This window comes from Podarcis cretensis (genome assembly GCF_951804945.1).
Source record: "Podarcis cretensis genome assembly, chromosome: 5".
NCBI classification, from domain to species: Eukaryota; Metazoa; Chordata; class Lepidosauria; order Squamata; family Lacertidae; genus Podarcis; species Podarcis cretensis.
Window position 1 is genome coordinate 79,675,593 of NC_137174.1, and position 18,299 is coordinate 79,693,891.

Consider the following 18,299-nt stretch of genomic DNA (forward strand, 5'->3'; position numbering starts at 1 on the left):
CCAGCCAGCGTTCTAGAACTGTGTTCGGCTTTGTGCGTCCCGCTCGTCGTCTGTTCCTTCGGTCCCACCCGGGGCTGCTAGCTTCGTCAGTGCACCGTGAAAACACGGCAAATAACAATGCAATTTTACTTCCAGCTCCTGACTGAGGTGGGCACTTCTTACTTGAGGGCTGCTGCAGTCAGGGCCGGATTTACGTATAAGCTAAACAAGCTACAGTGGTACCTCAGGTTAAGTACTTTATTCGTTCCGAAGGTCCGTACTTAACTTGAAACTGTTCGTCACCTGAAGCACCACTTTAGCTAATGGGGCCTCCTGCTGCTGCCGCGCCGCCACCACACGATTTCTGTTCTCATCCTGAAGCAAAGTTCTTAAGCTGAAGCACTATTTCTGGGTTAGCGGAGTCTGTAACCCGAAGTGTATGTAACCCGAGGTACCACTGTATAACTTAAGGCCCCACTCCCTTGGGGGCCCCAAAAAAATTTAAGGGGAAAAAATATGTATGTACATTTATAAAATATAAGAGAAAAAACACTATTAATATACAGGTAGGTAGGTAGCTGTGTTGGTCTGCCATAGTCAAAACAAAATAAAAAAATTCCTTCCAGTAGCACCTTAAAGACCAACTAAGTTAGTTCTTGGTATTTTTTTTTTTTTTTTGAGCTTTCGTGTGCATGCACACTTCTTCAGATACACTGAAACAGAAGTCACCAGACCCTTCTATATAGTGAGAAGGTGGGGAGGGGTATTACTCAGAAGGGTGGTGGGATTGGGTGATTGGCAGATAGCTGTGATGAGCCTGTTGACGACTCTTAACGACTGCAATAGGTCTTACAGGAAAAAGCAAGGGGTGAGAAGGTGAAAAATGGCTTTGTCATGTATAATGAGATAAGAATCCAATGTCTTTGTTCAGACCAGGTCTCTCCATGGTTTTAAGTTTGGTAATAAGTTGCAATTCAGCAGCTTCTCTTTCCAGTCTATTTCTGAAATTCCTTTGTAATAGAACAGCTACTTTGAGATCTTGTATAGAATGTCCTGGGAGATTGAAGTGTTCTCCTACTGGTTTCTCTGTCTTGTGGTTCCTGATGTCAGATTTAGTTGGTCTTTAAGGTGCTACTGGAAGGAATTTTTTTGTTTTGTTTTGACTATTAATATACTTCTTCTTAATAGTATTTCACTATTAATGTACTTCTTAATTGTATTTCAGTTCAGCCATTACAGTGGTACCTCAGGTTACATACGTTTCAGGTTACAGACTCTGCTAACCCAGAAATAGTACCTCGGGTTAAGAACTTTGCTTCAGGATGAGAACAGAAATCATGCAGGAGCAGCAGGAGGCCCCATAACTAAAGTGGTGCTTCAGGTTAAGAACAGACCTCTGGAACAAATTAAGTACTTACGAACGAAGGTACCACTGTACTTCGATAAAATACATACTTTGTTATGTGGAAATGACTTTAGATACCTATTAGGTCCCTAAATTACCATATGGCATATATTCAACACAAAAAAACAGCAAGAATTTGTTGTTGACAAAGGACAGCTGAACATAATAAAGGGCCCCATTACCTTCAGGAGCTTAGGGCCTCATCAAACCTAAATCCGGCCCTGGCTGCAGCCCAGGGATGTTGGGAAGCTGTGGCACCTCCAGGTTCCCAACAGCCGTAGCAAACGGTAGCCGTGCTGTATAATTCCTGACCCTGCCCTTTGGCACCTGAGATGTGGGTTTTCGGGACCCCACCATGTGTGGCTAATGGTTCCAAACTCTCTAAAACTGGATTTTCCATTCATTCTGGGGCCTGCTAATACTTTAAGACCTTAGAATTCCTATACTGTAACAATATCTCCCCTCTGGGGCTATAGTTTTAACTAAAAAATTCGCCCCACCTGGTATCCACCCTCCCAGATGCTGTAACTAGATGTCAAAATGCAAACCCATAAAAGAGATGTTTCTTCTTGGTTCTGGGTATCTCTTGCCTCCTTGCAATGAGGGGAGGAAACTCTGTTGCAACAGAAAAATAAAGATCTTCCTTGCTTTCACTGCAGCCTCCATCCATTCATCTCTGACCGATCAGACTTAGGGGACTCAGTCCCTTGGGGCGTTGGGCAGCAAAAGCCAACCACCCCTATTTTTCTATAACACATTTAATAGTAATAGCAGCAATCATAATAATAATATAGGCTGTAGCCATTCTGTGGTTTTAGGCTAGGATATTAAATGAAATTAAAGAGTGGCTATGTCAGACTGCAGTGGTGACCCTAATTATTTTGGAATAATCCACATTGTATTCAGTAGGACTTCAGTAAAACGTGGTTAGGATTGAGGTGTTAATCTGTTTCGTAGAATTGTAGAGTCGGGAAGGAGCGCAGAGGATCATCTAGTCCGACCTCCTGCAATGCAGCAGTCTCTGTGTGGGCTCAAACCACCAACCTTCTGATTTAACAGCCAGACATGCTGAGCCATTGTTGCAGCAAAACTACACACACACACACACATACAGTGCATGACCTGTGGTTTTAGGCTAGGATCCAAGGCACAAGGAAGCTTTGTTTGTGGGTCTTATCCTGAGTAGTACTCAAGCATAGGATTGTGCTGTTAATGATCTCGGGGAGAATCTTCCATGTACCAGAGCCAAATCCAACAGGTCTAAAGTATTGCCCCCAGTGGCACACAAGATTAAAATGGGGGAGTGTACACATTTGGTTCTTTAAGACTACTAAATGCACTGCTTAACTCTATACCCCATCTATGCAACAAAACTTAATGTGTCTGATAAAGTTCTCTCTCTTCTATGAAAGAACCTGCTATGGTAAACCCTTTAGTCTTTAATGTGCCCTAGAGGGGTTGACAATGTGGCACCCCAACCTGCATAGGCCGCCACATGGGGTGCATAATAGTGCCATCCCCCATTCTGAAGATAGATTATAGGATACCGCCCAAGGCCTAAAACTGCCAGAGTTGTTGACAATTGCTACGGGGAAGGCAAAACCGGCAGAGTAGGGAAAAATTCCTTCCCACCTCTGGGAAACAGCAACCACCGTGCGACCGTAGCAATGTCCACGGACCTAGGAAGAAAGGTTAGCCTGCAAGAAAACACATTAAATTAGAGGGAAGGACGGGTGACGCTCCAGAGGCCAACTGGGACGATGGCCGGCAGGAGCCTGCCCTACCTGGCTCTCGCCCCGCCCCCTGCCAGCCACCAATTGGCCAGCTGGAAGGGGGCGGGCAGACAATGGGGGGGTGTCACCCGGCCTTGGGAAGCCCACGCCCACCGCTGCAACAGGTGAGTGGTAAATACTGTAATTGGCTATTGCTGTTTTGCAGTATTAAGAAGAAGTAAATTTTTTGGCTATTGCTATTTTGCAGTATTAAGAAGAAGTAAATATTTTGCAGTATTAAGAAGAAGTAAATTTTGCCGTTATAATTTGCTGTATTAGTTTTTATACTTTATTGTTGTGATTATTATCAGCATATAAATTATGTAAATAATAAATACATAGATGAAAAAATGTTTTAAGTCTGTACACTTCAGTCCATAAGGAAACAGCACTGAATCTAAATTTCAGCTTAATGTTGAATTAGAAATATTTCAAAGATACCTGGTGGAGAGTAAGAATATTTTTCCTATTTTCCTTTTATATATACATCTTTGTGACTTTTATGCACTGCTTGAGTTGCTATCTCATCCAGCTTATTTCATTCCAGCTCTGTGAGATACCAAAAATGGTCTTGTTTTTCTTTCTGAAATCATTAGTGGAATTACTGGGCTTTAATGGCAATTAATGCTCCTTTTGTTGTGTTGGGGATTAATGTTGTGATGCTGGTAAGTGGCTGCTGAATAGCATTTATTGCACAAGGCTCCTTTTTATCATTCAATATTTGCATTTCTCTGAATATATTTTTCTACTGTTTTACTTCCCTACTTTCAAACCACTGATTGATCCCCCAGAGGAATTGGGGGGGGGGGTGAGAAGGGAGGCATGAAGAAAGAAGCCGGAAATCTTTGTAGTAATATCCTGTTGTCTAGTATTCTGACTTCATCTCCTCATTCTCGGCTTCAACTGAAAGAGTAAAAAAAAAAATTCTTTAAATAACAAAACAGATTAAGTTAATTATTTCAGCAGCTTCTTATCAGGAAATTATACTTATTTGTTTATATGTGTTCACTGCATCCCTGTATGCACATTTTAATCCACTTTGCAGTGTGTTCACACACACACACACACACACACACACCATACATTTAAAATACACACCCAGGAATCCTGGAAACTGTTGTCTATCCCTCACAGAGCTACAATTCCCAGCACCTCCAATTTTCACCATGCTGCTTTCATTTCAATAGAGCTTGTATAACATTTCTTTAGGAAAGTGTGCCATTACAAATCTGCAGAATGTCATTGTCTCCTCACTAAAAATAATATTCTAAGCTGCCTGGACTTTGTTAGCTCAGAGATGGTAAGAAAGTACCGTCCCTACCAGGGAAGAATGGCACTCTAAACTGATGTACTAAGCTGAAATGGCAAAATTGACCAGAAGAATTAGGAATCAGGAAGACCAAAATGTTAATAAGTAATGGGGAAAATATATAGTCTATTAAAAAAATTATTGTAAACAAGTAAAATTATTAGTAGGGTTGATATGACACTTGTAGTTAAAAGTTGGACTTTGGATTAATTAAAGATTTGATAGAAACTGGACTAACAGATGAGATGCAGGAGAAAAGGTTGACATAAGGACCCACAAAAGGGGAGGAAGGGAGTCAAAAGGGATTTATTTACATCTTATTCGTTTCCTTTGTGATTGTTTGTATTTTTTTAAAACATAATTTTTATTAACAGGCCAATCATATCACATTATTTCAAATCACATTAATTCCAAATTATACAGCCAAATTTTTCAATTTTTGTTGGGGGTACCCATACATCAAGCTCCGGACGAGGATCCAAACTTCACTTCTAGTACTGCTTTAATTAAACAGTTCTATCCAGTTCTATCCAGATAGTCTCTTTATTACTTTCTTCATCTTCTTGTTGTTGTCATATATTCCTTTCTTTGCGATCTCTGATAATCTTCACAGGCAGGTTGAAAACAAACATCGTCTGTGTGGGTTTTACACACTCCAAAAGTCATATCTCATAGGGACAGCCGCCATTCCCCTCCTCCTTCGAAAGTTTATATTCGGTCTGCCCTTTAGTTTTCCCAGGCTTGTAAAATATCTCATAGAGGGCTCTGCCAGGTTAAGATCAAATTCCAATCATCGTTCACATTCAAATAGTCTTGGTTCTCCTCCCCCCGTCTTTCATAAACAAGCCTGTCTTGTGAGACGCCATTTTAAAACTGCGTCATAAAATTTTTCCATTCTCCGATCTTTACCAATCCTCTCTTTATCATTAATTCATCCCACACAGTTTTTAAATTCCTGCTTGTGTAATAAAATACGGCGGTTCTTTTTTCTTTGGGGTGGAGTGTTATTAATACTCACATAAGGCAAAGAAATGAAAAGTTTTTTCCTCCACCCCCCGTCTTCACTCCTGACATACTTCACTCCAGACATACCAGTCTCTTAATGGCACTTCATCACTTGATTTATTTGTCCCCGCCTGCTGCTCCGATCCCAGAGATCCATTAATCAGGAGTCTTATCTCCCGACCTTTGCTTGACGTATGTGCTTTAACACCTTCCAATTATATATTTCCAATTGTATTTTTGAGTTAAAGCGAACCAGCACGTGCAGATTGGAGGCGGCGTCCGGGAAGAGCCGACTTCACCGAGGGCTGGTGCCAAGTGACCGGGCACCCCCTTCTCTCGAATCCGGGGGTGCATTGTGGCCACCGCTGGCAAGACAGTCCCCCCATATCCTTGGGGGGGGGAGACTGCATACTTCCCATAGCAGCCTCTTAATTACCTCGTGTGGGTCGGAGAGATGTTATTGTCAGCCATCTTCCAATGCGCCACCTGGTGGCCCACCTTTGCGATTGTTTGTAAGCCAGAAAACCCCAAAATAAACTAATAATAATAATATTCTGTATACATCTGTGGACGAGAAAGAGCTTTCATGTAAGAGAACCCAAATATGATTTTCAGACAAGACTGACTCCATACTTCTTATATAAAAATTAAACTGTATTACATGACATAAGTTTTTACTTGGGAAATGGAAGCAGAGTGGTGGGTAGTGTCATTATGTACAGTGGTACCTCTGGTTACGAACGCTTCAGGTTACGAGCTCTGCTAACCCGGAAGTAGCTGCTCCTGGTTGCGAACTTTGCCCCAGGATGCAAATAGAAATTGCACACCAGAGGCGCACGCAGCGAGAAACCCCATTAGCGAAAGTGCGCCTCAGGATAAGAACGGTTTCAGCTTAAGAACGACCTCCAGAACAAATTGAGTTTGTAACCAGAGGTACCATTGTAGTTCAGTCACTAGATGGAGCTCAATTTACCTGTATCTGGATGGAGTAAGGTGTTTCCTGTTGCTGTTCTAGTTACATCCACACCATAGCACAGGGCTTCTTCCAAAAAATCCTGGAAACCATAGTTTATCCATCAGAGCTACAATTCCCAGCACCTTAATGAGTTACAGTTTCGAGGAGTCTTTGGAGAAAGTCATGTGCTTTAAATGTAGAGTGTGGTGATTGTAGAAGCAGCCCAAAAACCTTGCATTGGCAAGTAGATTGACAACCAGTTTAATTTAATGCTGAAAATGCCAATGAAGACTGTTGCTGGGACTGTAGCGCACACACATGCCCGTTAAAAACATGTAAATCCCAGAATGTGGAGTTCAATGTGTCCTTCACAAGTCTAGATGTAGGTGATCTGGTGTGTGTTTCGAATAAGCGATAGGGGAGTGTCCACAGAATTTGTGATATTGGAAATAATTCGATGTAGAACTCATTGTAAATTTCTGCCTTCTGGGGCTGTTCTTCCAAGTCCTTTTTCCATGCCGGTGAAGAACACAAGAGATGTTTTTGCTGCCTAGGTAACCATAACATATCTATCCAGCTTTAGTTATTTATGCCATCACTTCTGCTTATGTAAATTGAAGATGCTCTTCAGAAGATTTTCACAAATAGCTCTCAAAATTGCAGTGTCCTTTTCTCGAGACAATTTCCATGAAGGCAAAATGTCTCCCTTTCCCTCCATTGCTTAGCATCTGTCACCAAAGGTTGTTTTTGCTGCAAATGTTGGATTCAGTTCATGATTACACAGTGGTTAGAGGCACACAGTTACATTTCCATGGTAATGTTGTTCTTTCTTAGTCTCTTAAATTGATTAATGGCATAGTGGTTGCTGACTTTTCAGACGAGGCAGTTGGCAAAAGCTCTACGTTTAACAAATCTCCCTTTGAAACTACAAGGACCCATTGATGTAATTAAACATCTGGCTAGATTGGCTGTCAAGTGCTAAATGCAGCAAACTGAAATTTAATGACTGAATTTCAAATGTAATTGAATTTTAAACATTTCCTGATTATGTGCATTATCTGCATAGGTTTGCAGCGGTAGGTCTGTAAAAAAGTGCTGTAAAAAAGGTCTGTAAAAAAGTACTGAATATTTGGATAGGGAATTTTAAAAGTATGAAGAAGAAGAAGAAGAAGAAGAAGAAGAAGAAGAAGAAGAAGAAGAAGAAGAGTTGTTGTTGTTTCATGCTGGCTTGGCTTGACATGACGGGAATTGCCAGGAGCCATGTGTGTAGTATTGTGGGCTCAATTTTATGGAAGTCCCTTACAGTTGAGATTAGTCCCCGTCCTTGTTGAATGTCCAGCATTTACTGAACACTGTTTATAATTAATCAAGCAGGGTTTTTAATTGAATTCTGATTTAATAGCTCATTTTTAGCTTCATTGTATTCAGTTTCCTGCATATTGCTTCAAAAGGATTGTGGTTAAGCAGTATATGAATTGTTGAAATAAAAATTTATCAATACCAATTGTCTGTTTGATTGGGAAGGAAGGATGGCAAGGTAGTGGTAGTGGTAGTCACTTGGGGTCAAGTGGAAGAAAAAATCTATTTACTACCTGGGGTTAAAAAACTGGATTTATTCCAGTGTATACAAAGTGGTGCCTTATGCCTGTGCGAAATTGCTCACTTTTGTGATATACTCAAATAGGGAACAAATATGATGGCCATTTTTTCCTTACCACTTTGCTTCATTCACTATTCAGAGCTATTAGTAGCCAAGTCAGTACACATTATGCTTCTTTTGTATGCATTTCTTTCTTTAAAAACTGACGTAAAAGAATAAGCTGGTTACATGATGGACTTTTGTGTAACAAGATGTTCTGAACAGATTATGAAAGATGAATGTGTTCCATTCCAGAGAATCTCATCAAATAGAGAACAAATCTCAGTGAGTCCAATTACTAAGCGTTTACGATGTACATTTGTAGTAAGTAGTACACTGGCATGCTGCAATTTCAGAAATCATGGCTTCTCATACAGGTTCAGTGAAATTTGACTTCTTTTTCAGAGCTGCACTTCTTGCTCAAGCCCGCAAACAATTCAGTCGTGGTTCTTCAAAAATGCAAACTACTATAGTAGAACTTTGCTTTCATGATAAAAAGCAATACAGGAACATATAAAAGACACTGGCTATAATGGGCTATATTGTCATTTTCCTACAATGATCCTATGATGCAATCATTTTCAGAACTGGTGGAGAGGAGGGCTTATTAGAGAGCCATATTATAGCCAGTTCAGCACTCATGTACATCATTTCATCTCAGTCTCTTGACTTACCATTTTTTGTATACCATATTGGACCCAATATAAGCCGCACCTGAATATAAGCCGCACCGTTAAAATTGGAGTGGGGGGAGAGAGAAAGAAAAAATACCCGAATATAAGCCGCTCCATCCTTGCTGCTCCTGGCTGCATACTGGGGGGGGGGGCTGCATTGTCAGCAGCCTTTCTCCTTCCTCCTTCTCTCCCTTCCCAGCCTTGGGGGAGAGGACAGGGGACTACGCATAGGGTGGGTGCTGCTTTGCCATGCACCTGATGCTGTTTGCCCCACGCTCCTGGCTGCATACCATAAGGTCACGAATATAAGCCACACTTTAACTTTTCATGGTCAGAATTTGGAGGGAAAGTGAGGCTTATATTCAGGCCAATACAGTAATTGTTGCTATAGACACTTCTGAACATGAGAATAATACCACATTTCTGTGCCTTTAGATCACACAACATAATTGTAGAGTTGTATAATTGTAGAGTTGGAAGGGACCACAAGGGTCACCTTGTCCACTCCTGCAATGCAGGGATCTTTTGCCCAATGTGAGGCTCAAACCCTGAGATTAAGAGTCTCATGCTCTACCAACTGGGTTGGTATCGTGGGTTCATTACTAATTTTGCATCATATCCTGCTGTCAGCCCGACTCTCAGAGTGGTTTGCAGTTCCAAGGTTGTTCTAAAACAATTGTTGGGGACAACATTCCATAGGTGAGGCAGGCACCACTAGAGAAAAGCCTATCTTTAAACAACATGGTCACTTCATGTGGGATTTACCATGTCAAAAACTAACATGATATGCTAGACCTAAGCCAGGCATGGATCAATAGATAACCTGTGTCCCTCCAGTTGTTGTTGGACTCTGACTCCCATACACCCAAGCCATTTGAGATGACTTCAAGTGATAGGAAAGTTATGTCTCTGATGGCTTATTCGCGCATGTGAAGAAGCCATTCCTATGATACCATTTATTTCCATTGACTCACAAAGCAGATAGAAGTCACAGAAATATTACATTGGTTGCATGCTTTGGGAATTGACGGATGAAGCATTGCTTATGGGTTTGGGAAAGAGATTGAAAAATATGATTAATGCATTTGGTTTTTTGGCCTGTGAGCATTGTCTAAAATTATAAGATGCAGTATGGCACGGAAACAAACATCTCAGAGCCTCTTATCAATCCATGGTAATCTTATATTCATTACTCTGCTAAATACTGCAAGGTGTTATGGAAATAACCCATTAGCATAACAACAAAACCTATTAGAGATTTATGAGGAATTTATAGTTCAGAATAAATGACCGATTTTAAAGGATGATGAAAATATGTTTTTATTTATTTATTTATTTATTTATTTAATACCCTGCCTTTTACCCTGTATAGGATCAAATCGCAGCATGAATTTAAACAAATGTAGCTTAAAGCACAAGCTCAGTATAAATATTAAACAAAAAATAAGAAACCCTATTAAAAATAGCACTGAGAACCCTAAAGTCATTTGAAAGCACGCACAAAAGAGAAACAAGAATGTACAACACCTGTTCCCCAAAGACTCTGCCATAGCAACCAGTTAGTGGCCAAAGGCCTGTCTGAACAAACAAAAAGTATTTGCTGGTGAAAGCAAAGCAAGGAGGGGGCCAGGCTAGCCTCTTGTTGAAGGGAGTCCCACAATCCAGGAACAGCTACTGAGAAGGCCCTCTCTTGTGTCCTTACGAAATGGGCCTGTGAAGGTAGCAGGACTAAGAGAAAGGCCTGCCCAGGCAGACTCACATGGGGAGGTACAGCCATTTAGGTAGTCTAGATCCAAGCCAGATTGGGCTTTGCAGGTCATAACCAGTCCTCTGAATTACACCCAGAAACGGGCCATTGGAGCTGTTGGAACAAGGGGTTTCTATTCTCCTTGAAACTAGCTTCAGTCAGCAATCTGACAATAGCATCTTGGTCCTGCTGAAGTTTCTGAACGCTTTCCAAAGGCATTACAGTAATCCAAACAGGATGTAACTTTCAAAAATTATTCAAAATGAGAAGCAAAGAGACGTCATTCCACTTCACAGTCCACTGGCTCACAAACCACAATCCTGCATTTGGTTGGTGTTCTTGCAGCCTAAGCCTAAACATCTTTACATCGGAGTAATCATACACCCATTGGAACATAGGAAGCTGCCTTTTACTGAGACTATTGGTCCATTGAGCTTACTATTGTCTACACTGGCTGGCTGCAGCTCTCCCAGATCACAGGCATGGACACTTCTGAGTCTTACCTGGAACAGTCCTGCATGCCAAGCAGGTGCTCTGCATTGAGCTCTGCACCTTTCCTCGCAGGCTTGTAAGTCCAATTGAACTGACTGAACTCCTGATTAGAAATTTCCCTGTATGTCCCACTAAGTTGGGTAGAATTTGCCTTTTGCGTGAGCTAATTTAATTCACTAGAATCCTAGAATTGTAGAGTTGGAAAGGGACCCTGAGAGTCATCTGGTGCAGTCCCCTGCAATGCTGAAATCCTGCCAACAGCTGTACCTGGGTAGTCTCAAACCACCAACCTGGTTAACAACCAGATGCACTGACACATTGTGCCACTGTATACTAGGGCTAATGAGATTTGGGATAATTTTAACTTGGTAGAATAGTTCATAATACCAGTGCTATTTTTCTAGAGAAAAAGGTGCCGGAACTCACTAATAATAATAATAATAATAATAATAATAATAATAATTATACCCCGCCCATCTGGATGGGTTTCCCCAACCACTCTGGGTGGCTTACAGCATATGAAAAATTGTAAAAACATCAGACATTAAAAATTTCCCAATACAGGGCTGCCTTCAGATGTCTTCAAAAAGTCGGATAGTTGTTTATTTCCTTGACATCTAATGGGAAGGCGTTCCACAGGGCGGGCGCCACTACTGAGAAGGCTCTCTGCCTCCGTTGTTCTCTTATAATGGCAATGGTGCCCACCTGAGAGGTGCCGGAACTGAGTTCCGGTGAGTTTCAGCAGAAAAAAGCCCTGCATAATCCTTTATATGATTAGGGCAATATTGTTTCTCTAACTGTTGTCTGGGCCAGAGGAAGCCCCATATGTACTATACATTTCAAACAGTTGTGTGTTATGGGTGCTGTTAAGGGAATAAGGTAAAAGGGACCCCTGACCATTAGGTCCAGTCGTGACCGACTCTGGAGTTGCGGTGCTCATCTCGCTTTATTGGCCGAGGGAGCCGGCGTACAGCTTCCGGGTCATGTAGCCAGCATGACTAAGCCGCTTCTGGCGAACCAGAGCAGCGCACGGAAACGCCGTTTACCTTCCCGCCAGTTCAAGTTCTACTTGAACTTGACATGCTTTTGAACTGCTAGGTTGGCAGGAGCAGGGACTGAGCAATGGGAGCTCACCCCGTCGCGGGGATTCGAACTGCCGACCTTCTGATCGGCAAGTCCTAGGCTCTGTGGTTTAACCCACAGCGCCACCCATGTCCCACTGTTAAGGGAATAGAAGACCCCTATTCCCCTCACAGAGCTACAGTTTTCGGACTGGTTTAACAATCCGTCTACCCATGGAACTCTGGGAATTGTGAGGGGAATAGGGGTCTGCTAACAACTGCCAGCATCCTAAACAAACTGCAGCCCCCAGGATTCTTTGGGGGAAGCCCTGACTGTTTAAAGTGATAGGATCTGCTTTAAATGTATAGTGCAGAGGGGCCTGAGAGGTGGGTGAACAAGCAAGCAGGTTACAATGGTGTAGAGGAACAGTTCCAAGGGCACTTACCAGTGGCCCTTCTGTTGGGGTGTGAACCCTTGGCAGATGCTCAGCCATGCTGACCTTTGACCCTAACCCTGAAACTCAAATCCATCAATGAGTTGTCAGCGTCTACCAGCAGTGGAGTTCAGCTTTCCAAAGGAAGTTCAGTTTCCTAATGCTCAGAGCAGCAGAGAGTTGATGTTCTGCTAAGGTCCGCTTTCCAACTAAATAGGAATTGATCTCTGGGGTGATGGCAGAAATCTGACTAATTTAGCTGAGAATGTTCTCAATACTGAGCTTCCCAGTTTTCAGTGTGATGTGAAATGCATTATTCAGTAGTATGAAGCCACCCGGTAAGCTTGGGTGTAAGTTGCATCTGCTTTCCATATATTCCCAAGCTTTTTCTGCTTCCCTGCAAAGGGCTGGCTGGAGCACATCTCTTTGAAGTCACCTTCAAAAAAGGTCACTTTGGCAACACATCCTTTTGCCTGCAAATGTCAGGCCTGTGTTCTGGTGTACATTAAAGGTCACAGGAAAAGAAAAGGGAGTGGGGGGATTCAAAGAGGGAAAGGATGAAATAATTTCTCATTAGATATTTAAAAGGGTTTTAAAAATTTAAATCCAAGAGGGCTTCTAAAAATGATAAGCAATGCCCCATTTCCAGTGTTCACTAATGCATGAACCAGAGGAAGGAATCAGAGAATCAGAGAATCATAGAATCATAGAGTTGGAAGAGACCACAAGGGTCATCGAGTCCAACCCCCTGCCAAGCAGGATACACCATCAGAGCACTCCTGACATATGGTTGTCAAGCCTCTGCTTAAAGACCTCCAAAGAAGGAGACTCCACCACACTCCTTGGCAGCAAATTCCACTGTCGAACAGCTCTTACTGTCAGGAAGTTCTTCCTAATGTTTAGGTGGAATCTTCTTTTTTGTAGTTTGGATCCATTGCTCCGTGTCCGCTTCTCTGGAGCAGCAGAAAACAACCTTTCTCCCTCCTCTATGTGACATCCTTTTATATATTTGAACATGGCTATCATATCACCCCTTAACCTCCTCTTCTCCAGGCTAAACATGCCCAGCTCCCTTAGCCGTTCCTCATAAGGCATCGTTTCCAGGCCTTTGACCATTTTGGTTGCCCTCCTCTGGACACGTTCCAGTTTGTCAGTGTCCTTCTTGAACTGTGGTGCCCAGAACTGGACACAGTACTCCAGGTGAGGTCTGACCAGAGCAGAATACAGTGGCACTATTACTTCCCTTGATCTAGATGCTATACTCCTATTGATGCAGCCCAGAATTGCATTGGCTTTTTTAGCTGCTGCATCACACTGTTGGCTCATGTCAAGTTTGTGGTCAACCAAGACTCCTAGATCCTTTTCCCATGTACTGCTCTCAAGCCAGGTGTCACCCATCTTGTATTTGTGCCTCTCATTATTTTTTTTGCCCAAGTGCAATACTTTACATTTCTCCCTATTAAAATTCATCTTGTTTGTTTTGGCCCAGTTCTCTAATCTGTCAAGGTCATAAAAGCCTTTTTTGTTGCTTTTAACCTCTCTAGCAAGCCTGAGTTCATTCTGTGCTTTCTGTGCTTTAGCTTTTCTGACTTTGTGTCTACACGTGCTGGCTATTTGTTTGAATTCCTCTTTGGTGGTTTCCCCTTTTCCATTTTTTGTACACATCCTTTTTTAATCTTAACTCAGTTAAAAGTTCTTTAGATAGCCACCCTGGCTTCTTTAGGCACCTTCCATGTTTCCGTCTCATTGGTATTGCCTGAAGTTGTGCTTTTACTATCTCCCTCTTAACAAACTCCCAGCCATCATGAACTCCCTTTCCTTTTAGTATTACTGTCCATGGGATCTCACCCAGCACTTCCCTAAGTTTTATGAAGTCGGCTTTCTTAAAGTCAAGAAATTGAGTCCTAGTATGCTTGGCTGCTCCTTTCCGCTGTATAGTAAACTTCAGAAGAGCATGATCACTCGCGCCTAATGATCCTTCCACTTCTACCCCACTAACCAGGTCATCAACATTGGTTAGGACCAGATCTAAAATGGCTGTTCCTCTTGTTGCTTCTCCCACTTTCTGGACAATCAAGTTGTCTGCAAGGCCAGTGAGGAATCTGTTTGACCTTATGCTCTTGGCTGAGTTTGACATCCAACAAATATCCGGGTACTTGAAGTCCCCCATTACTACTATCTCCCTTCCTTTTGCATGCTTGGCCATCTGTTCCAGGAAGGCATCATCTATGTCCTCCGTTTGGCTTGGGGATCTATAGTAAACTCCCACAATGAGGTCACTCCCTTAATTTTGACCCAAATGCTCGCACTTTGGCTTTGAGGTTCTAAATCTTGGATCTCTTCACAGGTATACACACCCCTGACATATAACGCCACTCCTCCTCCTCCTTTCTTGTCTAGTCTGTTTCTCTGAAATAGATTGTATCCCTCCATTATTACATTCCAATCGTGGGACTTATCCCACCAGGTTTCAGTGATGCCTATTATGTCATATTTAGATTGCTGTACCAAGAGCTCAAGCTCATCTTGTTTATTTCCCATGCTTTGCGCATTAGTGTACAGACATTGAAGTCCATTAATCATTCCCCCATGTCTCTTATTTAAGGATTTTTTCCTCCCACCACTAGGTCTGCGTGCTGTTCGCTCCATTTGGTCTATGACATTTGGATGATCATCTTCATCAATTGATAGACTCCTACCTTCAGGAGCACTGTCTCCCTCCCCCACATAATAATAATAATAATAATAATAATAATAATAATAATAATAATTTATTATTTGTACCCCGCCCATCTGGCTGGGTTTCCCCAGCCACTCTGGGCGGCTTCCAACAAGGATGAAAAATACACTAAAATGTCACATATTAAAAACTTCCCTGAACAGGGCTGCCTTCAGATGTCTTCTGAATGTCAGGTAGTTGTTTATCGCTTTGACATCTGATGGCATTAGTCAGTTTAAAGCCCTCCTGATGAGGTTTCTGAGATTTTTGGCAAAAATATTCCTCCCAACCGTTGTGAGGTGCAGCCCATCGCTTGCCAGAAGTCCATCTTCAAGAAACTGCAGTCCGTGATCTAAGAATCCAAACCGTTCCTGTTTACACCATTTGCGAAGCCAGCTGTTCACTTCCACTATTTTTCCCTCTCCCTGGGCCATGTCATTCAACTGGGATGACAGATGAGATGACAATTTGTGCATTTAATTGCTTCAATTTCCTGCCCAGAGCCTCGTAGTCTCTTTTGATCTTCTGGAGGCTATTGCTTGCAGTGTCATTGGTTCCCACATGAACCAAGAGGAAGGGGTATTTGTCAGTGGGTTTTATGATTCCTTGCAGTCGTTCAGTTACACCTTGGATCTTAGCCCCAGGGAGACAGCACACTTCCCGAGACATCTTGTCAGGCCCACAGATCACTGCTTCTGTTCCCCTCAGTAGGGAATCCCCTATCACCACTACACGCCTCCTCTTAGGTCTGGTCGGGGTTCTTCCGTGAGCTGTCCGTTCCAAGGTCACCTGCACATTCCCTGAGGACTGACTTTGCTGCTCGTCTTCATATACCTGATCGACTGTTATGAGGGAGAGATCCTCAAATGGAGTCTGCTCTTCGTCTTCCATGCTAGGGGAGAGGACCTCAAAGTGATTGTGTATTTTTAAACAATCAGAGCGAACCCTGGGCCTCCTACTTCTTTGAGTCACATTTCTCCATATATCTGGCTCCTGTGTTGGTGAACTAGCCTGCTTCTCAGGGGAGTCCCCTGTCTCCTCCTTGGTGGAGACTGTGTGCTCTGTTGCTTCCAAGAGGAAGAGGAACTGTGTCTCCTTGCGCACAGAGCAAGTAGCTCTTGACTGACAAATAAATGGGATGTGGTTGTTTACACTTAGGGATGCTTGAGAAATTCAGTTTCCATGGGTTCTGAGTTGAACTGATTTGATCTGCACCTCCTGGGCTAGTGTGCAGGTCTAAACTTAATTATTTGGATTTTACGCTTCTTCAGTTTTTGCGACACAGTTCTTCATTCCAATAATATACCAAAATTTGTTTAAAATGTGTATTTTATGAGGAAAAAATGGGTTTAGAAATGGGTGCACTGAGATAAAATTCATATATATATAGTTATAAAGTACGTTTTTAAATAGATATTTAAATGCACACACATTTTATCGCAAAATGCATAGGGCAATAGCCAAACTTCATCATACTCCAAGTAGACTCATTGTACCCAATGTATTTGAGTCCCATGGGTTGTATTCAAAGAATCCCTGCTCAGAGCATACCCAGTGAAATGAATCAACCTTAGCTATGTTCATTATCCTGAGTAAGACTTATTTGAATATCACCCCCGTTTAAATCAGCAGGAAAATTTGTATTTTGATGCAAATTTTCATATGAATTTGGGTTTGTTTTAATTCACAGATTAATGTGGACATGGGATGGAACTGCGTTAAGAATGAACACATGCAAAATATTACCATGAATTCAGAAAAAAACACAGATCAGACACCAAACAGAGCTCAGTTTATGGAATTGCTGTACAAGGAAATTTATTCACTTTCTATCATACAACAGCAGTACATTACTTTACAATCAGGTTGAGCTGAGTACCACTTTTATGCTAAATTTTAATGCATCTAAAGTCTAACCCAAGATAAACACAACTAACCAGCGTTAAAGTATCATCTGTAAAATTGTTTCCTACACAAAATATTGAACTCTCTTAAAAGAAAAGACACCCAACTGAACAGGATTCTAAAAGCCAGGATGGTTTTTACTATTTCTAACAACTTTGGCCTATAATATTCCCTTCACAGTCTTGTTGCTAGTTCACAGTTCCAAAATATTTTTGCTTAGTTACAATTTGTAATTCAAATTAGGAGCTCCCTGCTTGGAAACAAAAACACTGTAAAAAAATACCTTATTTCTAGCAGAACTTCTCTGGGCAGATCTGCATCCCACCACATACAGATTCCAGCTATAAAAATCATAGAATCATAGAATCATAGAATCATAGAGTTGGAAGGGCCATCGAGTCCAACCCCCTGCCAAGCAGGAAACACCATCAGAGCACTCCTGACATATGGTTGTCAAGCCTCTGCTTAAAGACCTCCAAAGAAGGAGACACCACTACACTCCCAGGCAGCAAATTCCACTGTCGAACAGCTCTTACTGTCAGGAAGTTCTTCCTAATGTTTAGGTGGAATCTTCTTGTAGTTTGGATCCATTGCTCCGTGTCCGCTTCTCTGGAGCAGCAGAAAACAGCCTTTCTCCCTCCTCTATGTGACATCCTTTTATATATTTGAACATGGCTATCATATCACCCCTTAACCTCCTCTTCTCCAGGCTAAATATGCCCAGCTCCCTTAGCCGTTCCTCATAAGGCATCGTTTTCTTTGGTACATCCACAGGTGTCCTGTGCGAGAATCTCCTGCTTTGTACCATTGCCTCTAAAAAGTACTCGCAGCTTATTTCATTCAGGAATTCTCCATGACCCTTGGAGAAGTTGGAGTGAGGAAGTGTAACAAGCCCATCACAAGCATTTTGAGAGCTCCAAGTCAACTTCTGCAAGTTGCATTTCACTTCTGGGCTGCACTTACTCACCTCTGTTCTAGCAATTTAAAAAGAGGGATCCCTCTCACTTCCACCCTGTTCTCCATACACCATAAGAATACAATCTGCATTCATGGACTTCGAAGTTGCAACAACACATGACGAGCCGAGATTGGAGTTCCGAATTAATAATTTGAAAGGTTGAAAATACCCTTTTGTATTGATGAAACTCAGTAGAGTCTGAAATACAGTGGTGCCTCGCAAGACGAAAAGAATCCGTTCCGCGA

At 42.1% G+C, this 18,299-nt stretch overlaps 1 long non-coding RNA gene across 1 annotated transcript in view; it reads left to right on the forward strand.

The window, feature by feature from the left end:
• The first annotated feature begins 97 nt into the window (after positions 1-97).
• Positions 98-18,299, forward strand: part of LOC307217228 — a 29,589-nt gene continuing 11,387 nt past the window's right edge. The window contains exon 1 of the long non-coding RNA XR_013839460.1: positions 98-147. This is a non-coding gene — a long non-coding RNA (uncharacterized lncRNA). The remainder of the gene's footprint in view (positions 148-18,299) is intronic.